The sequence below is a fragment of the Sorex araneus genome, chromosome X (assembly GCF_027595985.1).
Source record: "Sorex araneus isolate mSorAra2 chromosome X, mSorAra2.pri, whole genome shotgun sequence".
Lineage (NCBI taxonomy): Eukaryota > Metazoa > Chordata > Mammalia > Eulipotyphla > Soricidae > Sorex > Sorex araneus.
This window is the reverse complement of record NC_073313.1, coordinates 111,128,949-111,136,623: the sequence shown is the minus strand read 5'-3', so window position 1 is coordinate 111,136,623 and position 7,675 is coordinate 111,128,949.

Below are 7,675 nucleotides of genomic sequence, written 5' to 3'. Positions count from 1 at the left end.
AAGTATTCCTCAATAACAACCAACATAAGTACAGTTGTCAAATGAGCTTGGGAAGAGTGCGCCAAGAAAGGTCAGTAAATTTCCTTTTAAATTATTTCTTAATACTAACAATATGCTATTTTTCAGGACAAATACCCAAAGAGAATTCACTGTACCATATTTGCCAAATTAATTTTAGTGTGGTTAAAACCCACATAACATAAAATTTATATTAGCCATTTTTAAATGCATGTATGGTAGTGCTAAACAAATCTCTAAAGTTCTCTTTCTTGTTGAAGTAAACTCTGTATTCTTTGAGAAATTTCCCTTTTCTTCTTACCTTTGGCCCTATAAACTACCATTCTATTTTTTTTCTTTCTTGGTTTTTTTTTTTGGACCACGCTTAACTGTGCTTGATACATACTCCTGGCTCTGTGCTCATGGATCACTCCTGGAGGGCTTGGGGGACCATATAGAATGCTGGAGTTAAAATGCGGGTTAGCCATGTGCAAGGCAATCACCCTACTCCCTGTACTATAGCTCCAGCCCCGTTCTATTTTGTATTTCTAAGAGTTTGACTACTTTAAAAACACCATATAAGTGGAATGGGGCATTTGTCTTTTTGTTGACTGATTTATTTCATTTACTGCAATGGTCTTCAAAAGTCAGTCAGTGTTGTAATACAAAACATCTTTTAGTGCTGAATTATATTCCGATTGCATATAGATCACATGTTTCATCCAGTTAGCCATCAATAGACACTTAAGTAAGCCACAATATTTCAGTTATCCTGAATAATGCTGAATAATATAATGAACAAAGTAGTGCAGACACCTCTTAGAGGTCTTAATTTCAGTTTGTCTGAATAAATCATGAAAAGTGGGACTGCTTGTTCATGTAGTATGTTCAATTTTTCATAAACTTTATACTGTTTCCATAACAGCAAAATTATTTTACATTCCTTTCCAAATTAATGTTAAACCTGGGCAATTTTTCTCTTGGAACATTCATTAACATCTCATGGAAAATAATGATATGAAGCGATATATTTTAGGAGACACAGTTATAGAGTGTCCTGGATTCTAACACAAAAATCAACTTTGAGTGTGAGTGCTGCCCCAAAATTTATTATTCTGTCATGCTAGATACTTTTTATTTTTCACTACCATTATACTAGATACTTTTTAATTTCACCTTCAGTCCATGTATATATCACCTTATGAAGCATTTGACATCATTTCCCCCTTTTTAAATCATATATACCACCACACCACCACAGCATTATTTATTGAGATGCTTACTCCTTTTTTGCCTTTTAGGTCACACAGCAATGATCAGGGGTTACTCCTGGCTTTTCACTCAGGAATTAGTCCTGGCAGTGCTTGGGAGACCATATGGGATGCTGGAAATCGAACCCAGGTCAGCCGCATGCAAGGAAAATGCCCTACCCACTGTACTATCGCTCCAGCCCCATTGCCTTCCATTTTTAATTGGGGTTTTACAACTTAGAGTGCCCATTTTAGGTAATCATGCTAAAGAAAATGAGAAGTTAAAGGCAATTATTTGATAGTTTCATTCATATATGTAACAGGAATTGTTAAAGCAAATGAATTGGCAAGAAACAACAAAACTCATTCCTAGACTTGGTTAAAAATTATAGGAAAAGGAGAGGAGAAAGAAGAAAATGAGAGGCGCCATTTTGGTGATGAGATGCCACTGGAAACTTTATGGTGGAACTGGTGACAATTACATACATATAGAGGTATAAAGCTAATGAAAGTTCCCAGGTATTTAATAAACCATTAATAAATTAATTTATCCCTTTAAAATTTTTAGGTTCTCTGTGATATTGAAATTTCTTACGCTATCCAGAATTATGTGTTTTTTTCCCACAAGAGATTTCTCATGCCTGACATTTTATTTGTTTTAGTTATTCAGAAAACATTCAAAATAAATGCTAATTTGGGAGATAGAAACATTCATTTAGTACGTATTTGTGGCTTTGCTGTAAAATTGTAATCCTAAGAGGAATATTTGTTCAGTCTGCCAAATGTTGAAGGAAAGAAGCATCCATCAGGTACATTTCCTGCAGAGTGAAACCTTCCACATCATTCAGTCCAGCCACAACATTTGGATAATTGGTCCCAACTTAGTGGGGATCCTAGTATTGCACAGAATTTCTGGATAATCCTGGTTAATAGACATACAAATTTTAATCAGCACTCACCTTGAGTGCCTTTTCTCCCTCATGCCTTGTCTACTGTTTCAGCTGTTCACCAACTAGTAAAGCATCTAAAGAATCCAAAAGTGATATGAGAGTTTATTTTCCTTGTCATGACACAGAAAATATTCTCTCTCCTTCCTAGGCATGAATTCTAAGGTTTCGGTTAACTGAGCTCTTCCTGCACAGTAATTTGATGTTACAGAATGGAAGAAAAAAGTCCTAAATCCTGCTCCTATAAATCATACTGAAAGAAAACTGAGTGTTTATCATTCTTAAGTGGTGCAAATGGTCATTTCCATCAAAATAGTTTATTAACAATTTTCAATTTAAGACAAAACTCAACATGATGTCTAACTCTTAGAAAATTTTAGCACTAGATTATACATTAATTTAGCTTGCGTGCTTGTAACCAGTACCAACAGGACCTGGAGAGATAGTACAGGAGTAAGGTGCTTGCCTTGCATGTAGTCATTCATGATTCAGTCACTGGCAACACATATGGGTACACAAGCATAGCCAGGAGTTACCTCTGAACACAGAACCAGGAGTAACCCCTGAGAAATTCCCAGTACTCCCAAAACAAACAAAACAAAAATAGAAATAACTAAGTTTTAGTGCATGATAAGTTTATAATAAATACTTACTGAAGAGAATATCATTCTGAGTGAAGTCAGTCGGAAGGGAAAGGCTAGGTAGAGAAAGATCTCTCTTATGTGGGACTTAAAGATACACAGCAAGATAACCAAAGCAAAAGACCAAAGGTAACACAACAAAGGAACTGATGCACACAATTGAGTTGTTGGTGGGAGGGGCGTAAAGGAGAGGGACTGAGACCCTTAAGGAAGGGGAGTGGGGACACTGGCGATGGGTATGGTGTTGGAATTATGTGCATGGGAAACCATCATTAACAATTTTGTATATCACAGAACCAGAATCAATAAAAAACTTTAAAAATAAAAAGTAAAACACTGCTATTGAACAAACAGATAACATTATTTTTTATGTGCTTCAGGACACATCTGGTAGACATTTAATAGCAAAAGCTGATATTTAGCTGATAGATGCAGATATAGCTTTGAAAGTTTTCAATACTTGCAGAGTCACATCTGATCATTGGTGCTCATCACATTTCTGGTTATAAAATATTTTAATAGCTCTCTCTTAGCAAAATACCAAAAGCACTTAGTACCAAAAGATAAATGCGTATTTTTTACTTTGAACATGTGTTCATAGAGTGTTCAGGACCTAGTTCCTTTGTTATGAATAACAGTTACTATAGATTTCTAAATTTGGAAATGAACCGGTCAAGGAAAAGGGCGGCAGGAAGTGATCATAGGGTTATGTTTGTGTGGAATTATTATAATATGCCTGAGTTTTAAATTAACATTAGAATATTTTTTGTTTTTTGTTTCTGTCAAAGGCGTACTTACTTGGAGTGGTAGAGGAGGTGATTACGTGGAGACATTGAGTCCTGTGATGCAGGGCAAACAGTGTAGGAAAATGGACATGGTGGGGGTTGTGGTGTTAGGATTTTGTGTGCACAAAACACATCCATTGCTAGTATTGTAAAATTTTAAAGCACTGTGACTAATTTTCTAAGTTGTACTTGTGGGAGAAATGTGGGAAAAGACACAGATGAGAAGCAATGGGAAGTAAAGGGGATTCAGGTACATAGCATGTGTTCAGAAATGATAAGACTAAATATCCAAACCGCAGAGTCAACAACACTGAAATAATGAGACCCAAGCTTAAACAACTAAACTTAAAAAGGTGCCTGTCAGGATGGCAGGCTGGAGTGGAGGGTGGGCTAAGGGAGGGAACCTATGAGCATTGGTAGAGGGAAGTTGGCACTGGTGGTTGGATCAGTGTTAGGACATTGTATGCCTAAAACTCAAATATGAATCACTTTTTAAATCATGATGTTTTAGTAAAATGAAATTTAGAAGAAAAAATCTCATTTGTTAAAAAAGAAAAGATGTACTTGTCAGGGGAACAGGAAGTCACAGTAAAATTGCTTTGGATAGGGTAAAACCAAGAAAAGGCAGAAACAGAATAAAATGAGATTGATCACAGGAGACCTTGTCCATAAGAGAAAATTCAGCTGTGCTCACCTCCAACACCTATTCATTATCAGTCTATATCAGGTTAACTAACTGTTGGCCCCATCAAAGTACTACCTCATTTAGTCTTTAAAAACATCTCAAATCTAGACTACTAGCTAAGTAGAAAGTTACTGCTATGCAATTTATAGGCAACTAAAATTTTTCTAAGAAGGAGGCAGTGCTTTGGATGGAAGAAAAAGCACTCAGGTGGTAGGTTTACCAACGTGTGCTAAGACTTTTCATTTTCTGCTTGAAACTGCTGATGCTTTTTATAGATCAAATATATGCCATTTCAAAATAACCTTACTACCTTCACCTGATGTCAATATATTTTATGCAAGTGTCAAGGTAATAATAAATCACTTTTTTACTCTTAGTTCAAAAATGTAAATACTAGGGCTAGAGCAATAGCACAGTGGGTACAGCGTTTGCCTTGCACGCGACTGACCCGGGTTGGATTCCCAGCATCCCATATGGTCCCCTGAGCACCGCCAGGGGTAATTCCTGAGTGCAGAGCCAGAAGTAACCCCTGTGCATTGCCAGGTGTGACCCAAAAGGCAAATATATGCATACATATACATATATATGTAAATGCTAAACTTCTAATCAAAAGTTCTCAGGTTTTGTAAGTGAAAGTTGCCCAATAAACTAAATGTTACTTGATGATTTTCTAAATAATATTTTGCAGAATCACCATGCATATAAAGGCATAATGAACTTCTTGACTGTATTCAATTTGACATCTTTAGTGGTCCAGATAAAGGTTATAGATATTGAAACAGCATAGCTAAATGTCCTCTAAAATTAAAAGGGCAATTAATAGTATTAATCTGATTCAACATATATAAACAGATACTTCTGACCAATTAAATAAATAGTATACAGATGATTTCTCACCACTCCCCAGTTTACAAGTTATTTCCGATATACAAACATTTTTCCTGCTCAGAAGAACTATGTTTTTGGAGGGTTTTTTGGGGGGGGTCGGCACATCCGACGATACTCAGGGAATCAGGGGTTACTCCTGGCTCTGAACTCAGAAATTACTCCTAAAGGCTCTCATGGGACCATACGTGATGCTAGGGATTGAACACAGGTCAGCCACATGCAAGACAAGCACCTTACCCAATGTACTATTGCTCTGGTCTTCTGGTGGGTTATATTAACACAATACTTGCTGATTATCGAATGCAGCACCTCAAAGGAGGAAGAGCAATTCCTGGAGTCTGCCATTCAAAATTCATTTAGAAAATGTTCTAGAAGTTTTATATGATCCCCAAAGTTATTATTTGAAGCAAATGTGTGCTTCAAGGTAACAAAATATAGAAGTAGAGCGTATTCAGAGAGTTGACAAGACACTTCTGAATACTGAAATACTTGCAACAGTACTTTGTAGTAACCATGACTTTAAGATAGAATCACTCTAACTCTGCCGCATCCATTAAAAAAATCATTTCCCAAGGGTATTGACTCATCAGGAGCAAAATAATAAGTCTATGTGTATGGAAACTTCCCAAGATAAATAAAGTGAGTGTGGTTCCTTCACACTCACACAAGATGCTCTCACGTATGAAGAGGGCAGTGGAGAGATCTTTTGGGAAATATTTAGGAAAACATTCATGTGCTTGGAGGTGCTTTTTGCAGTATGTTATAGCAAATTTCCTAAAGTTTCCTTCAAAAAACTGGGAAGTTACAGGGAGTCTATGGTCTATACAGCTTTTCTATGTATTTATTTGTCACACTCTTCTGCTAAGAATTGAAATCATCAGGATGTGTTTGAAATTCTTTAAAGAAACAGAGTATGTGGGAAAGAACAAGAACTAGGAGGAAAATCAACCACCAGAGCTGTATACCTACAGTTGCATGACGTTATCCATAGTGAACTTCAAATATGGTTTTAAACTATCTACTGGACAAAGTGAAAGAAAACTTTATCAATTATAAAACTCACTTGGGTCAGCAACAATCACATTGTAAATTCACACACTGTATATCACATTGCAAAAAAGTATTTTTAAAAGCTTTCTCTTGTAAGGGCTGTAGCGATAGCCCAGCAGGTAGGGTGTTTGCCTTGCACCCAGCCAACCCGGGTTCTATTCCCAGCATCCCGTATGGTCCCCCGAGCACCGCCAAGAGTAATTCCTGAGTGCAGAGCCAGGAGTAACTCCTGTGCATCGCTGGGTGTGACCCAAAAAGCAAAAAAAAAAAGTAAAAGCTTTCTCTTATAGAAGCAAAGCGATGTGTGGGAAGTGGGCATAGGAATGGGCATTGGTAGAGGGAAGTAGATACTAGTGAGAGGGGTTTGTGTTGAGATATTATCTGTCTGAAATGCAATCTTGAAGAACTATGTGCTTTCATGGTGATTAAATAAAAAATAAAATAAAAAGTAAAATTCACTAGGGTTAGGAAATAACCATCTAAATGCAGCAAGAACACCAGAAAACCAATGGGGAAAACACATAAAAGCTCACTATGCTCAGTGAACTAAAACAGAATCACTGAAGACATAAACACCATTAAATCCTCAGTGTATTTAGTAACTATGATGGGAATGTTCAATGAGTTCAAAGAAGCAATAGCACAGGTAGTCAGCAAAACACTAGAAAGTATGGGAGTGAAATGAAAAAAAATATTACAGTCAGACATGACAGAAATAGGGCTGGAGAGATAGTACAGCAGGTAAGGTGGTTCTCTTGTATGCGGCCGACCTGGAATTGATGTTGGTACTTTATGTGTTCCAGTTTATGGACTTATGAGCAGCACCAGGTGTAATTCTCAAGTGCAGAGCCAGGAGTAACCCCTGAGTATCACTGAATGTGACCCAGAAACAAAAAAAAATATACAAAGAAAGTCCATATGATGTATAGCAGATGTATCAAATGACACTCTACAGCAAGAATATGGAAATGTATAGTACAAAAACGCAACGAAACGAACATATCACCAAGAATACTCTATCCTTATAGATTGTCATCATCATATCTGAAGGAATTATGCAGAACTTAGGTGAACAGGCAACAGCTGAGGAATTAATAGCTTTGAAACCAGTTTTGCAAGAAGCATTAAAGGAGCTCCTTATGTTTTAAAGGATTTTTTTCTTTTGGGGTCACACCCGGCGATTGCACAGGGGTTACTCCTGGCTCATGCACTCAGGAATTACACCTGGCAGTGTTTTGGGGACCATATGGGATGCTGGGAATCGAACATGTGTCAGCCACATGCAAGACAAATGCCCTACCCGCTGTGCTATTGTTCCAGCCCAAAAGAGCTCTTTTATAGGACAGGAGAAACTTCCTGTAATGTGGTATTGAGTATGACACTCACTTATGATTCATATGGTTATTCTCTACTAGATAAAGAAAGGTTAAAA